This window comes from Pongo abelii, chromosome X (assembly GCF_028885655.2).
Source record: "Pongo abelii isolate AG06213 chromosome X, NHGRI_mPonAbe1-v2.0_pri, whole genome shotgun sequence".
Taxonomy (NCBI): Eukaryota; Metazoa; Chordata; class Mammalia; order Primates; family Hominidae; genus Pongo; species Pongo abelii.
Window position 1 is genome coordinate 90,692,670 of NC_072008.2, and position 26,223 is coordinate 90,718,892.

Below are 26,223 nucleotides of genomic sequence, written 5' to 3' on the forward strand. Positions count from 1 at the left end.
TTTTAGCATGAAGCACTAAAAACGACGTCTACATTTTTCTGGTTTTTTTGTACATTTGAAACGTATACCTCTTAAAGCAAGATTTTTTTAATTAAAAAAATTTTAACTGGACACATAATAATTACACATATTTATGGAGTACACAGTGATATTGTTATACATATAATGTATATTAATTAGATCAGGGTAATTAGCATATCCATCACATCAAACATTTATCATTTCTTTGTATTGAAAATTTTTGATATCCTCTTTTATCTATTTGAAACTATATATTGTTGTTAACTATAGTCATCCTACAGTAGTACAGAACACTGCAAATTAATCCTCCTATCTAGCTGTAATTTTGTACCCTTTAACAAATATTTCCGTATCCTCTCCTTTCCCCTACCCTTCCCAATCCCTAATAACCATAATTCTTCTCTCTACTTTTATGAGGTCACCTTATTCTGCTCCCAAATATAAGTGAGAACATGCACTATTTATATTTCTATTCCTGGCTTATTTCATTAACATAATGTTCTCCAGTTCCATCCATGTTGCCAGGAATGACAGGATTTCATTCTGTTTTATGGCTGAATAGTATTCCATTGTGTATACATACCACATTTTCTTTATCCACTCATCTGTTGTTTGACACCTTGGTTGTTTCTATATCGTAGCTACCGTGAATAGTGCTTCAGTAAACGTGGTGCAGATGCCTCTTTGATATCCTTTGATTTCCTTTCCTCGCATGGTAGTAGAATTGCTAAATCATATGTTAGTTCTATTTTTAGTTTTTTGAGGAACTTCCATACCGTTTCTCCATAGTGGCTGTACTAATTTACATTTCCACCAACAGTGTGTAAGAGTATCTTTTCTCCACCTCCTCACCAGCATTTGTTATTTTTTTTGTCTTGTTGATAATATGCATCTTAACCAGGGTGAGAGGATACCTCATTGTGGTTTTGATATCAATTTCCCTGATGATAAGTGATGTTGAGCATTTTTTCATGTATTTGTTGGCCATTTGTATGTCTTCTTTTCAAAAATATGTTTAGACCAACTGCCCATTTTTAAATTGGATTGCTTGTTTTTTATTGAGATGCTTGAGTTCCTTGTGCATTTTGGATATTAATCTCTTGTTAGATGAATACTTTGCAAATACTTCTCCTATTCTTCATGTTGTTTTTATTCTATTGATTGTTTCCTTTGCTGTGCAGAAGCTTTTCAGTTTGATCCCATTTGTTTATTTTTGCTTTTGTTGCCTATGCTTTTGAGGTTGTAATCATAAAGTCTTTTCCCAGACCAATGTCTTGAAGGATTTCCCTTATTTTTTTAACAAGTATTTTTATAGTTTCGGGTTCTATATTTAGGTCTCTCTTCCATTTTGAGTTGATTTTTGTATAGGTTGAGAGGTGAGGATCTACTTTCATTCTTGTGTATATGAATATCCAGTTTCCCCAACACCTTCATTGAAGAGACTGTCCTTTCCCCAATGTTCTGGGTGCCTTTGTCAAAAATCAGTTGGTTGTAGATATATGGATTAACTTCTGGGCTCTCTTTTCTATACCATTGGCCTATGTATCTGTGTTTATACTTGTACTATGCTCTTCTGGTTACTAAGGCTTTGTAGTATATTTTGAATTTGGTAGTATGATACCTGAAAGCTCTGTTCTTTTTGCTCAGAACTGCTTTGGCTACTTGGGGTCTTTTGTGCCACCATACAATTATAAGATATAAAAACAATTATGTGAAGAATGTCATGAGTATTTTGTTTTTTGTTTAGTTTTCCTTTTTTAAAAGAAGTTGTGTGGCACACAGTAGGAGTATATATTTATGGAGTACAATAGATATTTTGATACAGGCACACAATGCATAATAATCACAACAGAATAAATCAGGTTATCCATCACCTCAATTATTGATCCTTTCTCTGTGATAAACAATCCAATTATATCTTTTTGTTATTTAAAAATATCCAATAAGTTATTGTTGACTGTAGCCATCCTGCTATGCTATCAAATACTAGATCTTATTCATTCTATCTAAGTATATTTTTAAATCCATTGGTCATCTCCTCTTTCCCCACCCCACTACCTTTCCCAGGCTCCAGTAACCGTCATTCTGCTGTCATCATTAGTTCAGCTATTTTAATTTTTAGCTTTCACAAATAAGTGAGAACATGTGAAGTTTGTCTTTCTGCTCCTGGCTTATTTCACTTAATGCCCTCCAGTTCCATCTATATTGTTGCAAATGACAGTATCTCATTCTTTTTATGGCTGAATAGTTTTCCATTGAGTATAGGTGCCACATTTAATTTCTCCATTCATCTGCTGATGGACACTTAGGTTGCTTCCAAACCTATAAGGCTTCCACCGAAAAGTCTGCTACTTTTAGGATCTTTTATTTTTCCTTGACCTTTAGGGGCTTGATCACTATGTTTCTTGGGATAGCCTTATTTTGAGTTAAATCTTCTTGGTATGCTATAGTCTTCTTGTACTTGAATATTGATATCTTTCTCCAGGTTTGGGAAGTTCTTTGTTATTATCCTTTTGAATAAACTTTCTACCCCTATCTCTCTCTCTACCTCCTCTTTAAGGCTAGTAACTCTTAGATTTGTCCTTTTGAGACTATTTTCTAGATGTGTAGGTGTGCTTCATTCTTTTCTATTCATTTTTTATCTCCTCGGACTACATATTTTCAAATAGTCTGTCTTCAAGCTCAATAATTCTTTTTTTGCTGAATCAATTCTGAAGAGACTCTGATGCATTCTTCAGTGTGTCAATTGCATTTTTCAGATCCAGAATGTCTGCTTGATTCTTTTAAATTATTTCGATCACTTTGTTCATCTTATCTGATAGGAATATGAATTCCATCTCTGTGTTATTTTTGAATTTCTTTGTGTTTCCTCAACATGGATATTTTGAATTCTCTGTCTGAAAGGTGACGTATTTCTAACTTCCCATAATTGGTCACTGGTGCCTTATGTAGTTCATCTGGTGAAGTCTTGTTTACCTGAATGGTCTCTGCATGTGTATGTTTGTTGGTGTCTGGGTATTGAAAAGTTAGGTATTTATTGCAATATTCACAGTCTGGGCTTGTTTGTACCCATTCTTTTTGGTAAGATTTTCCAGGTATTTGAAGGGACTTAGATGTTTTGATCTAAGCCTTTGGTCACTGCACCTATATCTGCATTAGGGGTCAGCCCAAGCCCATAACATTGTGGATCTTGCAGCCCCATAGGTACCACCTTGTTGGTCTTGGGTAAAATCCAGGAGATTTCCCTGGATTACCAGGCAGACACTCTTTTCTCTCTTCTCTTACATTTCCCTCAGTCTCTCTCTGTGTGTGGAACTGCCTGGAGCTAGGGAATGGGTGACACAAGCACCCCTGTGGCCATCATCACTGGTAATCTGCAGGGTCAGACCTGAAGCCAGCACTGTATTTCACTCAAGGCTCATGGTGACCACTGCCTGGCAAGTGCCTAGTTTCACTCAGGGACCTACGGCTCTACAATCAGCAGGTGGCGAAGCCAGCCAGCTTGTGTCCTTACCTTCAGGGCAGTGAGTTCTCCCTGGCCCCTGTGGGTCCAGAGATGCCATCCAATAGCCAGGGCCTGAGGTAGGGAATCTTAGGAATCTACCTGGTGATCTATTCTACTGTAGCTGATCTGCCACCCAAGCCACAAGACAAAGTCCTTCCTACATTCCCTCACTTTTCCTCAAGCAGAGCAGTCTCTCCCTATGGCTATCACTACCCCAGGCCTGTGGCAAGTACTGCCTGGCTACCACTGATGTTCCCTCAAGTCTTAAGGGCTCTTCAGTCAGCTTTTAGTAAACACTACCAGGCCTGATTCTTTCCCTTTATGGTAATGGGCTCCCTTCTGGTCCAGGGCAGGACCAGAAATTCCATCCAGGAACCAAGGTCTTGAATCATGGATGCCAGGAGCCCACTTGGTGCTCTACCCCCTTGTGGCCAAGGTGGTACCTAAGCTGCAAGACTAAGTCCCCTTTACTCTTCCCTCTCCTCTCCTCAAGCAGGAATCTCTTCTCATGACCATCACAGCTGGGAATGTGCTGGGTCACACCTGAAGCTAGCCTAGTTCTGGGTCTCACCCAAGGCCCATGGCGAGTACCACCTGGTTACCACTGCTGGTTAAAAGGATTCTTTAGTTAGCAGGTGATAAATTCTGCCAGGACTGGGTCCTTTCCTTCAAGGCAGCAGTTTCACTTCTGGCCCTGGGCGTGCTTGGAAATGTCATCCCAGAGCTGGGGCTTGGAATGGGGGCCCCTCAGGACTCTGCCTGGTGCCCTAATCTACTGAGGCTGAGCTGGTATCCAAGTTGCAAGACAAAGTCCTCTTTACTCTACCCTGTCCTCTCCTCAAGCAGAAGGAAGGAGTCTCTCCCAGACCTGTGCACTGAGCTGCCTGGTGTTGGGGAAGGGGTGATGCAAGCACTCCCTTGGCTGCCCCAGCTGTTGTCTCACTAGGACACGTGCACCCCAAGTCTAAAGGCTCTGAGCCCAGCCTAGCACCAGGATTTCACCAGGAATTTCAGTCCTTTTGGCCTAGACTGCCTTTCAAGTTTATTTAGGCCCCCAGAGCACTTTGGCGCATGGTGGTATGGCTTGCTGGAACTCAGGCTTTTATGTGGCTGGGATGGACAATTCGCCTCTGTCTAGGTCTGGTCTAAATGCTCCCTCTGTGGACACAGTGGTGCTTTCTGCTGTGACAGGGCAATACTAAATTCCAGTAGGAAGTCCCACAATCACTGTGGTCTCTTTCCCCTAAGTACGCAGATTTTCTTTCTTCAGCATATGGTAGCTGCTGCAGGAATCCTGGAAGGACAAGACTGTCCTTCTTACCCTCTTCAGTGCCTCTTTCCTTAATATGATGTTAAAACCAGGCAGTGTGATTGCTCACCTGATTTCTGGGTGTTATGAAGGTGCTTTTTTGTGTTTGTGGATAGTTGTTCAATTTGGTGTTCTGGTGTGTATCTATTCAGCCATCTTGCTCCACCTTTTTCTGTCACATGTAGTTTGATATAGATTGCTTTGATTATATAGATTGTCTTGGGTAGCATGGTCTTTTTAACAATAGTAAGTTTTCTCATCCATGGGCATGGGCTATTTTTCCATTTGTTTGTATCCTCTTTGGTTTCTTTCATCAGTGTTTTGTAGTTTTGGTTTATTCCTAAATATTTTCTGTAGCTATTGTAAATGGGACTGAATTGATTTCTTTTTCAGATAGTTCATTGTTTGTGTACAGAAACATTAATAATTTTTTGAGTTTTGATTTTGGATACTGCTACTTTACTGTATAATTTTATTCATTCTAACATTTTTTGGTGGATTCTTTAGGTTTCTCTCTATATAAAAGACCATGTCATCTGCAAATAGGGACTTTCCAATTTGGATGCCCTTTATTTATTTTTTTCTCTTGCCTAAAATTGCTCTGGTTAGAATTTCCAGTATTATGTAGAGTAAGAGTGGTGAGAGTGGGCATCCTTACCTTGTTCTAGTTCTTCGAGAAAAATATTTCAGTTTTTCCCCATTCTGAGCAGTGTGTTTATCATATATAACCTTTATTGTGTTGAGGTACTTTCCTTCTATAACCAATTTATTGAGAGTTTTTGTCATAAAAGGACGTTGATCTTTATCAAATGCCTTTTCTGCAGCTATTGAGATGATCGTATGGTTTTTGTCCTTAATTCTGTTAATGTAATATATCACATTTATTGATTTCCATATCTTGAACCATCCTCACATTCCTGGGATAAATTCCATTTGATCATGGTGTATTACCTTTTTGATATGTTGTTGGTTTTCATTTGTTAGTATTTTCTTGAGGACTTTTGCATCTATGTTCATCAGAAATACTGGCCTGTAGTTTTGTTGTTATTGTTGTTGTGTCCTTGTCTGGTTTGGTATCAGAGTTATGCTGGCCTTGTAGAATCAGTTAGGAAGAGTTTCTGCCTTTTAAAAAATGTTTGGGGAATAGTTTGAGAAGAATTTTCATTAATTTCTCTTTAATGTTTTTTTTAAGTTCTAAACCTTTTAAATTCTCCTAGAAGCCTCTCATCCCTACTCTATAATTGTAAAAAGGAAACAAATTAGCACAGAAGTCAAAAAGTTTCTAATTTGTTCATCTAAAAATTACTATGATTCTGTGAAAGTTATCGGGTACATTTTTAGCATATTCTACCATTTATTATCTCTTTGCAAATAAATTTTTACCTTTCTTGCATGCAAAGAAATGCTGTACGTAAAAAGACAATTGGCCATAGCATACAAATGAAAATTCAAAAAATATATTTTAGCTGGGTGGAAATATGTTACCCTGTTTCTTTTTACTTTCCATGAAAATAATTAACTGCTAACTTTCAAGCTAATATGGGGTTTAAGGGTCCTTTTAGATATGTATGAGTGAGGTGAGATGTGCAGACATGTGGGGACTTAAAAAAGTTGGGAAGTGGTGTGTGGTGTGTATGTGTGTTAATTTATGGTAAGAAGTAAAAATAGTTAAACCTATAAAAGGAAATCTGTAGATAAAAACAATTGTAATATCAATTAGCTACAACCGTTTTATGCAGAGATAGGTTTCTCAAAAATGTTTGCACCTGGGCGCAGTGGCTTCTATCTGTAGTCCCAGCTACTTGGGAGGCTGAGGTGAGAGGATCACTTGAGCCCAGGTGTCTGAGGCTATAGTGAGCTGTGATTGCACCACTGCACTCCAGTCTGGGCAACAGAGCAAGACTTCATCTCTCTAAAAAAAAAAAATTGCATACCCAAAACTATACTTTTGAAAAAAGAGATCTAAAATATTTGCAAAAATATCTTCATTACTTTTCTATGTGGATTGCAAATTTCTTAACAATCAGGATACATTCATCTTGATATTTCTTCATACTTGTATGAGTGCTATGCACCTTGTGAATGCTCAATTAATATTATTGAATGTTGATAAAGAGCAATAGTATCTAGTAAACAGTGCTTCTTTTCCCTTCTCACTTCTAGTTCTCATACTGAATTAAAGACAAAGCATTATCTACATTGATATGTGGCTGCCAAATTGGCCACAATATTCTTGGATTTTGTATTTCAGTGAATAAAGTAAATTTTTGATCACAGAATTAGCTCACCCATACAGAAGTATAACTTAGCCATTAAAGTGATCAACTGATACTAAATTCTTTCATGCTGCAGATTTTTAGTTATATATGCCAAACACAGGAACTGTGAAGTTTTATTTGTTAAATTTGCTGGAATGTTCTCTTAAAACTTTCCTCTATCCCTGGTTATTTTATTTTTGTTTTAAGAGATGGGTTTCTCACTATGTTGCCATAGCAACAGTCAAACTCCTGGGCTCAATTGATCCTCCTACCTCATCCTTCCCAGTAGCTGAGACTACAGGTATGTGCCACTGTGCCAGGCTATCCTTGGTTCTATGAGCATGACTCCCAAAAAACTTGTTGCAGAGAAAGTCCCTGTTTGAAGCAGACAACATTTTGATGTGGCAATATGGTTGTATCAAAAAGTCTACATCCATGTTCCTGCATTGTAACGTGGTGAATTCTGAGTATGTGTGGAACAGTTTTGGGCTTCCCCACAGTTAAAGACTTAAACGTAATCACATAAGATTTCCTAACAGCTACGCGGCATCCCAAAAGGTAGCCACTTTGTGAATCTACTATTTTAAAACCTCCCCTCTATAAAAATTCTCTGTGAAATTTATGCTAATATCCACTTGAATAATATATGGAGTTTTCAGAATTAGGCATAGCAAGACATCTGTAACACAAGACTATGAATACTACTTGGCAAGATTTGATATTCAATTGGTATTCATTGCTCTAATATGGATATTTCACAGTTGGAGCGAGACAACTGCTAGCAATACAGCATGGTCAGAATGGCTAATGGGAGCATTCAATAAGTAAATGCACAGAAAAAGAAACTTCTTGTCTCTTCTTTAATCATTTCTTTGCTAGTTAGTTCTAATTTATTCCAATACCAATCTATTACTAAATTGAAAAATATGATTGCCAAGCTCCTTTTTAGAAATATAAAAGCTTAAAAGTTTGAGCATTAATTCATGCTTAAACATATTCTTTTATAATGAACTTTCTCAGTCTGTATAGTTATTGCAGTTTGATATTTAATAAAATTATTTCAAAATGTATTTATTTGAATTTATGGTTATAACACAGCTACATTTGACCCATACTGCCTACATTTGTTATAATAAGCTAAGGAAAAAATAATGTAGGCTATAGGATACACAAAATTTGAAAAACTAGAAATAAAAATCAGTATATCAAAAACGTTTTTTCTCTAATAAAATTAGAAAGTTTTATTCTAATAAATAATGTCCTTATCCAATAGGATCTATCCTGTTTGAATAAGATAAAGTCAGTCATCTGACATAAAAATAAAATAGCAATAGTAATAATGCTAGAATCTCATGATTATCTACAGATGGTTAATCCACACACTTTGGCATCTAACTCAGCTAGATAAAGGCTATGGTCCTATTTTTCAAGGAACTCAATCTCGCTTTCTTTTTTCCCACTAATAGGCAAAATAACTGTGTTAAGATTAATCACTGGCAAATGTGCTATCAACAAACTATCAACATCGAAGGCAGAATATCTTAGATAATACCCACTAAAAGATATACTAGATGTTAAAACAACTATTCTTCTACTTAATAAAATAGGACTTATTCAGCTAGCAGTTTTACTTGTGTTGTCACCAGACCTGTCAATCTTTCAAAAGATAAGGAAATTCACAGTTCTATAAAATAACGAGGCCAATTCTTATAAGGTAAACAAAAAATTAGCCTCATTATGTTATTATCACAGTCCTATTGTGACTATGGTAAAGAGTTGATGCAAATAGTGTTATAACAAAAAAGGATGAGTTCATGTCCTTTGCACGGACATGGATGAAGTTGGAAACCATCATTCTCAGCAAACTATAGCAAGGACAGAAAACCAAACACCGCATGTTCTCACTCATAGGTGGGAATTGAACAATGAGAACACTTGGACACAGGATGGGGAACATCAGACACCCCGGGGCCTGTCGTGGTGTGGGGGGAGGGGGGAGGGATAGCATTAGGAGACATACCCTAATGTAAATGATGAGTTAATGGGTTCAGCACACCAACATGGCACACGTATACATATGTAACAAATCTGCATGTTGTGCACAAGTACCCTAGAACTTAAAGTATAATAATAATAATAATAATAAACGATACCTATTATTTATGCAATTGTGTAATATCATGCATTCTAGAAGGCAATACTTCTACACACATAATATTTAAATCATTCTGACATTATTTTCTCAAAGTTTTATTTCATTTTAAATTGACACATAATAATTGTGCATATTTATTGGATACATTTTGATATTTTGATACATGTATACACTGTATATGATCAAATCAGGGTACTTAGCTTATCCATCACCTCAAACAATTATCATTTCTTTTTTTTTCCTTGTTCCCACACTACACAGATGTAACAACGATCATTTCTTTGTGATGAGAACATTCAAAATCCTCTTTTCTAGTTACAGTTGACCCTTGAACAACGTGGGGGTTAGGAGCACTGACACCATGTGCAATAGAAAATCCGTGTATAACTTTTGATTCCTCAAATACTTAACTACTAATAGCCTACTATTGACTAGAAGCCTTACTGATAACATAAACAGTTGATTAACACATATTCCATGTTATATGTATTATATACTGTATTATTACAGTAAACTAAGCCAGAGAAAAAAATGTTATTAAGAAAATCATAAGGAAGATAAAGTGTATTTACTATTCATTAAGTGGAAATGGATCATCATAAAGGTCTTCATCCTTGTTGTCTTCATGTTGAGTAGGCTGAGGAGGAGGAAGAGAAGGGGTTGGTCTTGCTGTCTCAGAGATAGCAGAGGTGGAAGAAAATCTGTGTAAAAGTGGACATGCACAGTTCAAACCTGCATTGTTCAAGGTTCAACTGTATATTTACTATAAATACTTAACAGTGTAATCCATTGAAACCTAATCTGTCTCAGTAAAAGAGACCATTACTCACCCAAGTTATACAAGACAGAAACATGGACTTGATCCTTGAGTATTCTCTCTTCCTCACTTGGTGTATCAATTATCACATCCCATCTGTTAGCTCTTCATATTTCTTAAATCCATCAATTGTCTCCATCTCTACTGCTACTGTCATAGTCCAACCACCCTTCATCTTTTACCTTGTCTGTTACCATAGCCTTTTAGGTGGATTATAAGTTTCTATTTTTGCCCTGTCTCAACTTTCACCATTCATTCTCCATGGTGGATCCAGCATGACCTTTCCAAAACATAAATATAATCTTGTTACTTTCTTAAGTAAAAGCTTTTTAATTGTGCTCAGTAACCTACAGGACGAAAATTCTATTTTTTGGCATAAAGCCTTTCCTGGTTGGCCCCTGCCTTCTTTGCCAACCTCATTTTCCATGCCTTCTCTTCCCCTCCATTGTCCTGTATTCTAACCATTTCGAGGTACTTGGAGTTCCACAAACACTACCTACATTTTCACACTTTCCACATTTTACACATGTTCTTTTTTCTGTCTTTATGTCCTCACTTTTCTTTGGCCCCTACTCCCACATACCTGAAAAACTCATACTTGTTCTTCCAAGCTTAGATTAAAAAAACACATTCTTTGTAGAATACTTCACTGATGAAGTCAAGCAGTCACTTGTTTTGTCCACTTGCTTCCACAGCACCTCATATATACTCCCCCCATACTGCATACTACATTGAAGTATAAAAATATGTCAATCCATATTCCCCATTAGTTTTTGAGCTATTTAAGGGCAGAAACTGTGTCATATTCTTTTCTTTATCCCTAGTATTTAGCAGACTGCCTAGTACCTAATAAGGTATAAAAAATCATACATTATTTGACTACTTATAGATGACATTTGGTAAATGAATTACAGATAATATACTAGAAATAAAACATTTATGTGTATTTTAAAAATCACATACAGAAGTTTTAATCTTAAGTGTTTAACCTCACTCTAGTCTACTCTAGATTCTTGCACTCTAAAAGTGGAAAAATCAAAGCTAGAAATACTACAACAGTTTTAGTTAAATGAAAGTTGTGGTTGTGTCTTTAATGGGAGTTAAGTACTTTTAAGATATGCAAATGTCAGGGAATAATGGTACTATATATTCCATATCATTCATTCAACAGATATTGATTACCTAATTGATTCCTGTTACTGTACAAATTGCTAGAGATAAAACATATATGATTATATCACAGTACTCAAACTAACAGTCTAACGGGGAGGAAAAACGATGACAGTACAATGTGTTCAATACTGCAAGAGGGTAACTCACAGGATGCTATGTGAATTCACACATGCCTAACCCAGGAAATATTAAGGAAGGCTTTTCAAATATAAGTAGCAGCTAGCCAGGCGAAGAAGAAGGATAGATAATCCAGGCAATGGCAAGAGTCTGAAAAGCCATTAAAGTGAGTGCAAGTGTGTCTTATTTGAAGAGCTGCCCACTGTATATATTCATGTTTCAACATATCTAGAGCATAGGGGGCACAGTCCAGTCAAATACTTTTTTTATCTTATATTTTAGGTTCAGAGGTACCTGTGAAGGTTTGTTACATAGGTGAACTTGTGTCATGATGGTTTGTTGTACAGATTATTTCATCACTCAGGTACTAAGCCCAGCATTCAATAGTTATCTTTTCTGCTCCTCTCTGTCCTCCCAGCCTCCACCCTTAACTAGACTTCAGTATCTGTTGTTCCCTTCTTTGTGTTCATAGGTTATCATCATTTAGCTCCCACTCATAAGTGAGAACATGTGGTATTTGGCTTTCTGTTCCTGCATTAGTTTGCTAAGAATAATGGCCTTCAGCTCCATCCATGTTCCCGCAAAAGACAAATCTCAATCTTTTTATGACTGCATAGTATTCCATGGTGTATATATGCCACATTTTCTTTATACAATTTGTCATTGGTGGGCATTTAGGTTGATTCTATGTCTTTGCTATTGTGAACAGTGCTGCAATAAACGTTTGTGTCCATGGGTCTTTATGGTAGAATGATTTATATTCCTCTGGGTATATACCCAGAAATGGGACTGGTAGGTCAAATGGTAGTTCTGCTTTTAGCTCTTTGAGGAATAACCATACTGCTTTCCACAATGGTTGAACTAATTTACACTTCTACCAACAGTATATAAGTGTTCCCTTTTCTCTACAACCTTGCCAGCATCTGTTATTTCAAAGACTTTTCTAAGTCATGGTAAGAAATTTTATTCTGAAGACAGTGGCAGGTGGTAGGCAGTTGGAGAGGAGAATTGAAGGATTTTAAAAAGAAGAGTTGCTGTGATCAGATCTGCATTTTAGAAATATCACTGGTTACCTTGTACAAAATGTATGGGAGTGGAGGAAAGAGTTGTCAAGATTGGAGACACAGACACCAGTTACGGTCAAGGTAAGATGTGATCATGGCCTAGTAGTAATAACTTAGTAGTAACAGAGGTGAAAAAAATGTATTTAAAATATAGAACTGACAGGTATGAGAGACTGTGTAAAGGGGTGTCCAGAATAGAGTCTTAGTTCTCTGATTTGGATTACTGGGTGTTTGGTAACACCATTCACTATGTCTGGGCATAATAAAAGGACAGTATTCACAATAGCAAAGACTTGGAACCAACCCAAATGTCCATCAATGATAGACTGGATAAAGAAGATGTGGCACGTATACACCATGGAATACCATGCAGCCATAAAAAAGGATGAGTTCATGTCCTTTGCAGGGACATGGATGAAGCTGGAAACCATCATTCTCAGCAAACTATCACAAGAACAGAAAACCAAACACTTCATGTTCTCACTCGTAAGTGGGAGTTGAACAATGAGAACACATGGACACAGGGAGGGGAACATCACACACTGGGGCCTATCGGGGGGTGGGAGGGTAGGGGACAGATAGCATTAGGAGAAATACCTAATGTAGTTGATGAGTTGATGGGTGCAGCAAACCCCCATGGCATGTGTATACCTATGTAACAAAACTGCACATTCTGCACATGTACCCCAGAACTTAAAGTGTATATATATATACATAAAAAGACAACAGTTTTGACCCTGTTTGGAGAACCTGTGTGTCATAGGATGGAGAAATACAGTAGGTAGGTGGAGACATACAGTAGGTCTGCAGCTTAGGAAAAAGGCCTTAGCTATAAATACTGACCTAGAAGATATCATCATAGAAATGGTAGTTAAAACTATGGGAATAAATAACTCTCAAATCTCTGCTTTTGGCCAAGACTTTTGTTCTGGGCTCTAGACTGAGAATGAGCACATATTTTCAGTGGAGTGGTGGAGGACAGAAAGCAGACAGTGGTAGACTGGGAAGAGAGTGAGTGGTAAAAAAATGGAAGTAGTGTAGTCCACATTTTTAGAAGATTGAGTGTTAAGAGTCTCCAAAATAGTGTTATTCATGGAGAAAATTTATGATCAAACGGTTGATGAGGGGAGGTGGGACTCAAAAAGAAGGACATATTTTGGATTAGAACTGGAAACAAACAATGAAGAATTAATCTGGATAAAAATAGGCTGGGCGCAGTGGCTCACGCCTGTAATCCCAGCACTTTGGGAGGCTGAGGTGGGTGGATCACCTGAGGTCAGGAGTTCAAGACCAGCCTGGCCAACGTGGTGAAACCTCGTCTCTACTGAAAATACAAAAATTAGCTGGGCGTGGTGGAGGGCGCCTGTAATCCCAGCTACTTGGGAGGCTGAGGCAGGAGAATTGCTTGAACCCAGGAGGTGGAGGTTGCAGTGAGCCAAAATTGCCTGGGCGACAAGAGTAAGACTCCGTCTTAAATAATAATAATATTATTAATAATAATAATAGTTTTGTCTATGGGGGTTCAAAACGTTGAGAGCACGTTCAGAACTGCATTTGACAAAAGATCACTGTGAGAACATGTGACAACTGAATTGCAGGTTGAATTAATTCATAAGTGTGTGCATTCTTCAAGGCTGGGGGGAAATCCCAAGGTTTCAGCTCTTAATGGAAGAAACAGAGCACACCAAAACACATTCCTACAAACCCACACCAGTCATGGAGTTGAATGTAACCTCAGGTTATACTGAGCCTGTTGTTGAAATTGAGCAGGATACAAGATCAATACACAAAAATAAATTTTATTTCTATACACTAACAATGAAGAATCCTAAAATGAAATTTAAAAATAGATTCATTTACAATGGTATCAAAATGGATTAACTACTTAGAAATAAATTTAACAAGAAAGCACAAAGCTACAAACTACAAAACATTGAAATAAATTAAGGAAAAAATAAAGTAAAATAAAATTGTCAAAATAAAGTAAAGAAGACCTTAATAAATGAAAAGACATCCCGTGTTTATGGATTAAAAGACAGTATTGTTAAGATGACAATACTCCCCAAATTGACATACAGATACAATATGCAAGCCCTATGAAAATCCCCACTGCATTTTTTTGCAGTACACTGTGATGCTAAAATTCATATGCAAATGCCAGAGTGCCAGAACAGCCAAAACAATCTTGAAAAAGAGGAACAAAAATGGAGGATGCATACATCACTACAAAGGATGTAATCGAGACAGTGAAGTACTTCAAAGCATGAAGTAGGCTAATTTCAAAAAAAGACAGTGAGGTGCTGATATAAGAATAGACATATTGATCAATGGAGTAGAACTGAGAGTTCAAAAATAAACCCTCACATTTATTGTCAAGTGATTTTTTTTTACAAGGGTGCCAATAAAATCCAATGGGAACAAGATTTGTCTTCTCAAAAAAATCATCCTGGGACAACTGGATATCCATATACAAAATAATGAAACTGGACATCTACTTCACACAATATATAAAATTAACTGAAAACAGATCAAAAACCTAAATGTAAGGAGCTAAAACTATACAACTCTTAGAAGAAAACAAGTGCAAATCTTTGTGACCTTGGGATAAGCAATGGTTTCTTAGATATGACACCAAAGGCATAACTGATAAAAGAAAAAATAAGTAGACTGGAAATGATCAAACTTTAAAATTTTGTGTTCAAAGGACATCACCAAGCAAGTAAAAAGAGAGTAAGAGAGTGAGAGAAAATGTTGGTACGTCATATGTCTGCTAAAGGACTTGTATCGAGAATATATTGAAGAGCTCCTACAACTCAAAAGTAAAAGGACAAATAACCCAATTAAATATTTGGCAAAGTATACGAATAGACATTTCTCTCATTTTAATTTTTTTAATTTTAATTTTTAATTTTTCTGGGTACACAGTAGATGTATATATATATGGAGTACATGAGCTATTTTGATACATGCATGCAATGCATAATAATCACATCAATGTAAATGGGGTATACATCACTTCAAGAATTTACCTTTCTTTGTGTTACAAAACAATCCTTTTAGTTATTAATACCCTTTTAGTTATTTTTAAAAGTACAATAAATGATTGTTGGCTGTAGTCACTCTGTTATGCTACCAAATACTAGATCTTCTTCATTCTATCTAATTATATTTTTGAACCCAATACAAATCCCCACTCCTTGCCCCTGCCACTACTCTTCTCAGCCTCTGGTAGCCATCATTCTACTTTATATTACCATGAGTTCAAGTGTTTTAATTTTTAGCTCCCACAAATAAGTGAGAACATGTAAAATCTGGCTTTATGTGCCTGGCTTATTTTACTTAACATAATGTCCTCCGGTTCCATCTGTGTTTTTGTGCATGACTGAATCTCATTCTTTTTAATGGCTAAATAGTATTCCATTGTGCATATGTACTATATTTTTTCTCTATTCTGTTGATAGACATTTAGGTTGCTTCCAAATCTTGGCTATTGTGAATATTGCTGCAATAGACTTGAGAATGCAGACAACTCTTGGGTATCTTGATTTCCTTACTTTTGGGTACATAGCTAGCAGGGGGATGGCTGGATCCTATATTACTTCTATTTTTAGTTTCTTGAGGAATCTCCAAACTGTTCTCCATAGTGGTTGTACTAATTTACGTTCCCACTAACAGTGTAGAGGGTTCCCTTTTCTCCATATCTTCGTCAGCATTTGCCTGTCTTTTGAATTAAAAAGCCATTTTAACTCGGGTGAGATGCTATAACATTGTAGTTATGATATACATTTCTCTGATGGTCAATGATGTTGAGTACCTTTAAATTTTTTTATTTTAATTTTTGTGGGTACATAATAGGTATATATATATATATTTATGGGGCATCAAATGTTTTCATACAGGCATGGAATATATAATAATCACATCATGTAAAAATGGGGTATCCATCCCCTCAAGCATGTATCCTTTGTATTACAAACAATTCACTAATACTCTTTTAGTTATTTTAAAATGTACAATTAAATTATTACTGACTATAATCACCCTGTTGTCCTATCAAATACTAGATCTTATTCATTCTTTTTTTTTTTTTGAGATGGAGTCTTGCTCTGTCACCAGGCTGGAGCGCAGTGACACAATCTCGGTTCACTGCAACCTCCGCCTCCCTGGTTCAAGTGATTCCTCTGCCTCAGCCTCCAAGTAGCTAGGACTATAGGCGCACACCACCATGCCCAGCTAATTTTTTTGTAATTTTTAGTAGAGACGGGGTTTCACCATGTTGGCCAGGATGGTCTCGATCTCCTAACCTCGTGATTAGCCCGCCTGGGCCTCCCAAAGTGCTAGGATTACAGGCTTATTCATTCTTTCTATATTTTTGTACCCATTAACCATCCCTACCTCCCCACACTCCCCCCACTACCCTTAGCAGTGTCTTGTAACCATTCCTCTGCTCTCTGCCTCCATGAGTTCAATTCTTTAGATTTTCAGGTCCCACAAATTAGTAAGAACATATTAAATTTGCTAGCAAGGATGCGGAGAAAAGGGAACCCTCATACACAGTTGGTGGGAACGTAAATTTGTATATCACTACGGAGAACGGTTTGGAAGCTCCTCAAAAAACTAAAAGTAGAGCTACCATATGATCCAGCAATCCCACTGCTGGGTATATCCCCCAAAGAAAGAAAAGCAGTATATGGAAAGGATAGCTGCAGTCCCACATTTATTGTAGCGGTGTTTACAGTAGCCAAGATTTGGAAGCAACGTAAGTGTCCCTCAACAGATGGAGAAAGCAAGTGTGGTACCTATACACAAGGAAGTACGATTTAGCCATAAAAAGAATGAAGTTCTGTCATTTGCAACAACATGGGTGGAACTGGATATCATTATGTTAAGTGAAATAAACCAGGCACAGAAAGACAAACTTCACATGATCTCATTCACTCATGAGAGCTAAAAATTAAAACACTTGAACTCATGGAGATAGAGTGTAGAATAAGGTTGCCAGAGGCTGAGTATAGAATAAGGTTGCCAGAGGCTGTGAAGGGTAGTGGTTGGGGGATTGGACATGATTAATGGGTGTATAATTTAGTTAAACATATTGAATAAGATCTAATATTTGATAGCATAACAGGGTGATTACAGTCAACAATAATTCATTGTATATTTTAAAATAAGTAAGATTATAACTTGAATGTTTGTAACACAAAGAAAGGATAAATGCTTGAGGTGATGGATACCCCATTTACCCTGATGTGATTATTACATGTTGTATGCCTGTATCAAAATATATCACTTACCCCATAAATATATACACCTACTATGTACCTACAGAAATTAAAATTTAAAAATGAATAAGTATAAATGACCAGAAATCCCTCACTTTTGTTTTTCGTGCCTCATTTTTAAAGTAATTCATATGTGTCCTCTCACTTGTTCCTCTCATCATTCTTTAGAGACAAAGACTATTTACTTGTCTGTCTTCCCTTCCCCCGGAACTATAACATCTATGTCTTGTGTATCTCTGTGTCCAGATTCTAAAAAGAAAAAAAAATTGTAAATAAAAAAATAAAAAATAAAAAATAAAAAAAATAAATTAAAAAAAAAAACAAAAGAAAGTACTCAATAAAAAATGACAGTAACATCCCTTTATTGACACACAATGAGCAGATATACCTTGCCAATCACTGGACTGAGCACTTCATACATATTATCTCATTTAGCATTCGTAACAGAAAACTATGAGGCAGACATTGTTATGATTAGTTCCACTTAAAAACTAAGGAACGTAAGGCTCCAATAGGTTAAAAAGTGTGAAGCTGGTACTGAAAACCTGTCAGTATATGTGATCACCCAAGGAGAGCACATGGATATAAATTAAAGGGACTGATGCTAGAAACTTGACCATGATCCCCAGGCTTATTCCACTAAATTTTGTGTTCACTTACTCATCACTAATTCACAAAGGAATTTCTTTAAAATAAGAGGTGATACATGTATAGTAATTATATTTTCTGATCTAAAAATTAGGACGTGGTATAAAAAAGTTTTTTTTAAATCCATTTATTTACATTAAAAGTTTTACACAGGCATAACATATCCAGGTAATACCGTTAGCAATTTATTATATATAATATTATATAATTAAAATTTATTGAAAAAATGTTACATAAAATCAGTGCTGTCCCTATAAAAACTTAAAACATATGGTCTTTATTAGGTGTACTGCCAATGAAGAAATCTGTGAGGAACATGAGTCAGATTCTCTCAGGATTTAAATTCTCTATAGTTGTAAAATGTGCACCTTTAGCAGACGCATTCACTCTTTCTTGTCTACAGTACTTCAGGGTACTATTTAATGGTGTTAAATAGAACTCAAGGAAGATGACTGCATTTTAATGCAGCTTCCAGCACGTTCACATAAATGTATATTCGTGTGTGCCTTTGTGCATGTGTGTGTGCACTCATGCATGTGTGTGGGGGTGACTTAGATCAGAAGTAGGGAAATGTTTTACTTAGAGATTTAAAATACTTAATTTCATTACATTTCTATGCTTCTGGCAATAGAGAATTTAAAGATAGTATAGGGGACTGTTAATTAACAATAATTTTAATTAATAGAGATTCTGGTTCTATTTTGCTGGCTTTTAAGGCCCAATTTTAAGATCGTATCTCGTTGTGGTTTTGATTTGCATTTCTCTGATGGCCAGTGACTGTGAGCATTTTTTCATGTGTTTTTTGGCTGCATAAATGTCTTCTTTTGAGAAGTGTCTGTTCATGTCCTTTGCCCACTTTTTGATGGGGTTGTTTGTTTTTTTCTTGTAAATTTGTTGGAGTTCATTGTAGATTCTGGATATTGTAGATTCTGGTTGCGAAAATTTTCTCCCATTTTGTAGGTTGCCTGTTCACTCTGATGGTAGTTTCTTTTGCTGTGCAGAAGCTCTTGAGTTTAATTAGATCCCATTTGTCAATTTTGGCTTTTGTTGCCATTGCTTTTGGTGTTTTAGACAGGAAGTCCTTGCCCATGCCTATGTCCTGAATGGTATTGCCCAGGTTTTCTTCTAGGGTTTTTATGGTTTTAGGTCTAACGTTTAAGTCTTTAATCCATCTTGAATTAATTTTTGTATAAGGTGTAAGGAAGGGATCCAGTTTCAGCTTTCTACATATGGCTAGCCAGTTTTCCCAGCACCATTTATTAAATAGGGAATCCTTTCCCCATTGCTTGTTTTTCTCAGGTTTGTCAAAGATCAGATAGTTGTAGATATGCCGCGTTATTTCTGAGGGCTCTGTTCTGATCCATTGATCTGTATCTCTGTTTTGGTACCAGTACCATGCCAGTTACAATGGCAATCATTAAAAAGTCAGCAAACAACAGGTGCTGGAGAGGATGTGGAGAAATAGGAACACTTCTACACTGTTGGTGGGACTGTAAACTAGTTCAACCATTGTGGAAGTCAGTGTGGTGATTCCTCAGGGATCTAGAACTAGAAATACCATTTGACCCAGCCATCCCATTACTGGGTATATACCCAAAGAACTATAAATCATGCTGCTATAAAGACACACGCACACATATGTTTATTGCGGCACTATTCACAATAGCAAAGACTTGGAACCAACCCAAATGTCCAACAATGATAGACTGGATTAAGAAAATGTGGCACATATACACCATGGAATACTATGCAGCCATAAAAAATGATGAGTTCATGTCCTTTGTAGGGACATGGATGAAATTGGAAACAATCATTCTCAGTAAACTATGGCAAGAACAAAAAACCAAACACCACATATTCTCACTCATAGGTGGGAACTGAACAATGAGAACACATGGACACAGGAAGGGGAACATCACACTCTCGGGACTGTTGTGGGGTGGGGGGAGGGGGGAGGGATAGCATTAGGAGATATACCTAATGCTAGATGACGAGTTAGTGGGTGCAGCACACCAGCATGGCACATGTATACATATGTAACAGACTTGCACATTGTGCACATGTACCCTAAAACTTAAAGTATGATAATAATAATAATAATAATAATAATAAAAAAGAATACCAGAGAAGAGATAAATGAAAGTAAAAAAAAAAAAAGATTGTATCGTGTGCCATTGTATACCCTGATCTATTGTAAGTTATGCTTTCAATGAGTTATTCTAACTCCATTTATGTATACTTTCTTTTTTGAATTTTAATTTTAGGTTTGGGGTACATGTGAAGGTTTGTTACACAGATAAATATGTGTCACGGGAGTTTGTTGTACATATTATTACATCACCCAGGTATTAAACTCAGTACCCAATAGTTATCTTTTCTGCTCCTCTCCCTCCTTCTACCCTCCCTTCTCAAGTAGATCCCAGTGTCTGCTGCTTCCTTGTGTTCATAAATTTTTATCATTGAACTCCCACTTATAAGTGAGAACATGCGGTATTTGGTTTTCTGTTCCTGTGTTAAGTTTGCTAAGGATGATAGCCTCCAGCTCCATCCATGTTCCACAAAAGAAATGACCTCCTTCTTTTATGGCTGTATAATGTTCCGTGGTGTATATGTACCACATTTTCTTTATCCAGTCTGTCATTGATGGGCATTTAGGTTGATTCCATGTCTTTGCTATTGTGAACAGTGCTGCAATGAACATTTGTGTACATGTGTCTTTATGGTAGAATGCTTTGTATTCCTCTGGCTATACACCCAGTAATGACATTGATGGGTTGAATGGTACTTCTGCTTTCAGCTCGTTGGGGAATCGCCACTACTTTCCACAATGGTTGAACTAATTTGCATTCCCACCACAGTGTATAAGGGTTCCCTTTTCTCCACAACCTCACCAGCATGTTATTTTTTTGACTTTTTAATAATAGCTATTCTGGCTGGTGTGAGATGGTATCTCTTTTAATTTAAGTTCTCTATAGATGCTGGATATTAGACCTTTGTCAGATACATAGTTTGCAAACATTTTCTCCCATTCTGTAGGCTGTTTACTATGTTGATAGTTTATTTTGCTGTGCAGAAGCTTCAAAGTTTAATTATATCCCATTTGCCAATTTTTGCTTTTGTTGCAGTTGCTCTTGGTGTCTTTGAACAGTATTTCTGTCTTTACGTCTTTGGTAGAGTTTTGCTTGGTTATGTGGCTCCCCTGTGTTTCCTCACAGTTGCAGCTCTGTTCCCTCGCCGTGCTCTGAAAGTGTGGGTTCCTCTGCCTCTTGAGTGCTGGCTATAGTTTGTGACTTGGCACTCCAATGCTAGGCACTGAAGCTCTGGGGCAATCTCAGTGTTTATGTTCTTTCCCCAGCTTAGAGGCAGCAGAGAAAGAAATCCTAGTGGGGGTTGTTGCCAAGGGTCCTTCGCTAATTCCTAGAGGCTTCAATCCATAGCGATGCAGGTCAGCAATCACTTAGTGCAGTCAGCCCAAGATGGAGGGTTTGTGCTGTGGGCCCAAGCCAGGCATTCCTTTTCTGGTGATGAGCCATGGAGGGTGTGCAGGGCCTATGGGAGATGGACTGGCCTCCTCTCCTTGGGTCAACTGCAGCTTGTTGGAGGGGTGGATAGGGCACTTAGGGTCTTTGCTCCTTCATTAGTCCAAGGGTGGCAAGGGCAGTTCCACTGTAGAGGCAGTGACCAAGCGGCTGTCAGTTGCCCCTGGGGCCTCTGTCCAGAGAGTTACTGATTTGGTACTGGCTCAGTAGCTCTGGTGGGGGGTGGCTGCAGGTCCAGGCCTGCAGGACCTGCCCAGTGAGGAGATATGGGAACGGGCACCCACGTAACAGTCTGGCCACTTTTCCATAGGGCTGCTGCGGTATGCTTGGGGCCTGTTCCAGTCCCTAGTCACCTCGGATTTTCCAGAACCTGGAGGTGTGTCACCAGTGAAGCCTGCAAAATAGCAAATATGGCAGCCCGTCCTTCCCTGTGGGAGCTTTGTCCCAGGGAGGTATGGACCTGTTGCTGGACCAACGGCACCTTCAGGAAGTGGCTGGAGACCCCAGTTCAGAGGTCCCACCCAGTGAGGAAGAATGGGAAAGGCACCCACTTAAAAAAGCAGTCTGGCCACGTTTTGGTAATGCAGCCATGCTGTGCTAGGGGTCCACTTCAGCCTCCTGTCATCTCACACACTATGAAGGCCAAAGGCTGGAATGGCTAAGTCACCCAAAGAGCAAAGCACTTCGAAGGCCAAAAGCTGGAATGGCTAAGTCATCCAAACAGCAAAGATGGCATCCCACCCCTCTCTCTGGGAGTACCACCTCAGGGAGAATTCAGATCTCTGTCAGCTGGACAGCTCTACTGGGGAAGGCTGGAGACCCCAGTTGGGAGATCCTGCCCGGTGAGGAGGATCAGGACCAGGTACCTGCTTAAAGCAGCAGTCTGGCCACATTTTGGTAGAGCAGCTGTGCTGTGCTGGAGGATCCCTTCTGCCCCGGGTCACCTCAGACTCTCCAAAGCCTGAAGGCTGGAATGGCTAAGGTACCTGAACAGCAAAGATGGCGGCCTGCCCCTTTCCCCCGGAGCTCCTTCTTAGTGAGGTGCAATGCCGCCACTGGTAGCTGGCTGGAATTCCAAGCCAGTGGGTCTTATCTTGTGTAGTGCCGTGGAAGTGAGGCTTGTAGGCTGTTGCTGCTCAACCCCAAGGATTCAGCCTTTTTCCTAGGAGTATGTACAGGAGTGTAACTTTTCACTTTGCCAAAGCTGCAGTTACTTTTGCTGGAATGCCTGAGTATCTAAGTCTTCAAGGCCTTCACGCATGCCCGAGCAGCTGCTCTGCCAGGACTCCATGTAGCTCTGTCTGTCAGACTGAAGACTGAAGGCTCTGGTGGAGTGGGTTCACAAGGAGATCTCCTGACTTAAGGGTTGCAAAGATCTGTGGGAGAAGGGTAGTTTCCCAGGGTCGTTCATTCACTTACTGCTTCCCTCAGCTGGGGAGGATCCCCTGGCTCCCTGTTGCTCCCAGGTGGGTTGTTGTCCTGTCTTGCTTTTCTTCATTCTCTGTGCGTCAAGTTGTTTCTTTGATTAATCCCAATGTGAGTACCTGGATGTTTCAGTTGAAGGTATTATATTTATCACTGCTTCTGTTCCTCTCCATGACAGCCACGCACACTAGTTGCTTCTAGTCAGCCATCTTGGCCACTCCTCCCATTTATATATACTTGCTATACATTTATGGCTTTTTTTTTTAAATCCTGGGTGTGAAACTTTTCATTTCACAAGCCTATCTGGCATGCATTAAAGAACATTGAGAAAGTTAAAATTCACTTCACAGCTGATCCAGAAGAGCTCATAGGGTTCTGTGAGTCACTATGTTTTTGGATAAGGCTATTATTTGGAGCAAAGACAGGAAAAGAAACAATTCCTTTCTAACTGTTGGAGTAATCCTAGAGTAGGGGGTTGAAGACTAATTACCTCTTTGACTTTATTTTATTTCCTTGACTCACTGATCCCCTGTGAATACGCACAGGGGTTATGTGACCACTATTCATTCGCCAGATCTTAAATACCCAATGCTTAATTATCTTTAGCTCTGATCAAGAAGTGAGACTAAAGGAAATATGTATGTATTAAATCTTCAAACAAAAAAAATTAATCCAATTTCCTTTTAGAACATTTTCTTCTACCAACCTTGGACTAAAGCTGATAATAGAAGCCAAATTGATTAGTTTGAGTAACAAATTGTATTTCTTGTTCTTATTCTTCTTATGAGGGCACAAAGATAACAAAAGGCAGTTAGCCAGAAGGATGGAAAATTAAAGGATCCTGGATAGTGGATTGGTTCTGATTGAGAGCTCACTTTGCCTTATTTATTGCTCAGATTACTCGTCATCTGTGCTTAGCATTATCTTGGATATTTCAAGAGACCATTAAAGTATAGGGTCACAGCATTGAGATTACAGACTCTATAGGAGAAGGAACCAATGTTATTCCTTTTGGTCTTTAGCATAAAAATGCACTCATCACTGTTCAGTAGATATCATTCATTGATTCATTCAACAAAATTTATTGAATGCCTACTATATGCCTAAAACCATTCTATACATTGGTGAAACAGTGGTATCTCATATTGAGTCTTGTCCTCATAGTATTTACATTCAAGAAGGGAGAGAAGGAAGACAATAAACAAATAAGCAAGTAAATAAAATAATTTCAGATTGTGATAAATTCTATAAATAAAATAAAACAGGATGATATAACAGTGACTTGGGAGTGGATAACATTAAATGGAAAAGTTAGGCAAGACTTTGAAGAGATATTTGAATTGAGAATAAAGGCTGAGGAAAACCCTTCCATATAAAAAGGGAAATAACTTTCTAAACAGAGAGAAGAACTACTACAAAAATCCTTAGGGAAAAATGGGCTTGATGTTTTCAAAGAAAGAAATTCAACATGGCTGAAATGTTGATAAGGTAGATGTGTCATGCTGGGCTTTGTAGGATACAGTAAGATATTTGGTTTTGTTGTCAGTTCAGTGGAAAGTCATACAGGAGCACTGTCTCTATGGTAATAATTCTAAATGTTGTAAAGAGAATGGTTTGGAGGGGGCCATGACTATAAGCAGGAAGAAGAGTCCAGAATCTGATAGAAGTCTAAGAAAGAGATGATGTCTTGAACCACAGTGGTGACAATGGGGATAGAGAGAAGTGGGCTTCGAGGTCTATTTTATAAATAGAACAAACAAAACTTGCTGACTGGCCAAACACGGGGCATGAAGGAAAGACAGAAATCAAGCATGACCATAAATATTTTGGTTTGAGTAACTGGATGGGTAAGGAACATGGGAGGCAGAGCAGGTTTGAGGCTGGTGGTGAGAAAGGATAAAAAATTTTGGTTTTGACATGTTTAACTGGAGATGCCTATCAGAAATCCAAGTGGAAATAGTGAATAGACAGTTGGATATGCAAATACAGATCTCAGGAGACAAGCATGGGCTGAAAAATATAAACTTATCAGGATATGGGTGCTATTTAAAGTCATGTTAATGGACTTACAGCCAGAGTATAGATTCAGAGGAAAAAAGAGCTTAGTAACAAGCCCTTAGGTGCTTCAACATTTAGAGGTCAGGTAGTGAAAGAGTAGCTGGGTTGGTAAAAGGAATTAGGGTAAATCAGAAATAGCAATAAGAGAAAAACCCAGAGAGTGTGGTGGCATACCAGAAAAGAGAAAGAAGAAAGTATTTCAAGAAATACAGAAAGGTCTACTGTATTAAGTGCTACTGAGAGATCAAATCAGAGGAGGACAGAGCAATTACTATTAGATTTGGCAACATGGAGGTGGTTGATAACCTTGACAAAAGCACTTTCAGCAAAGAGGTGGGAACAGAAGCAAGCCTGAAATAAATTGAAAACTGAAAGAGTGGTGAAGGAGTGTTGAAAATTAGGGTAGACAACTTTTTCTGAGATGTTTTATAATGATAGGCAGCAGAAAAATGAGGCAGTGGCTAAGAGAAAATATGGAATTAATGGTTTTTATGGAATTCACATCTATATGTTAATAGAAATGATCCAATAGAAAAGAAGAAAGTGTAAATATAAGACAAAATGCAAATTATTGCATGAGTAAAAGCTCTGGGGAGGCAAGAGGAGGAATCCTGAGAACATTTGGAAGGCCGCGCCTTTTATACAAGCAGAGAAAGTTTATTCACAGCAGAGTGTATTAATACAGATGCAGATAGGTTGGTAAATTTGGTGGTGAGAAGATGAAATAGTTCTCTTCTGATTGTTTCTACTTTATTTGTGAAATAAGAAGTGAGGTTATCTGGGAATAAACAACATGGAGAAGCTGGAGGTTTTAAGAGAGAGAAGATAGTGAAATATTTGTCTCAGAGAGTA

General features: G+C 37.9%; 1 long non-coding RNA gene across 3 annotated transcripts in view; it reads right to left on the bottom strand.

Moving 5' to 3' along the window:
- Positions 1–26,223, bottom strand: part of LOC112131005 (uncharacterized) — a 100,279-nt gene that overhangs the window by 39,537 nt on the left and 34,519 nt on the right. For 2 of the 3 annotated variants that reach the window (XR_008518112.1, XR_002913165.2), the window contains one exon: positions 9,364–9,949. The exons of the other annotated variant lie outside the window; for it this stretch is intronic. This is a non-coding gene — a long non-coding RNA (uncharacterized LOC112131005). Of the gene's footprint in view, positions 1–9,363; positions 9,950–26,223 lie in introns of those variants that run through there. 3 annotated transcript variants of the gene reach the window in all.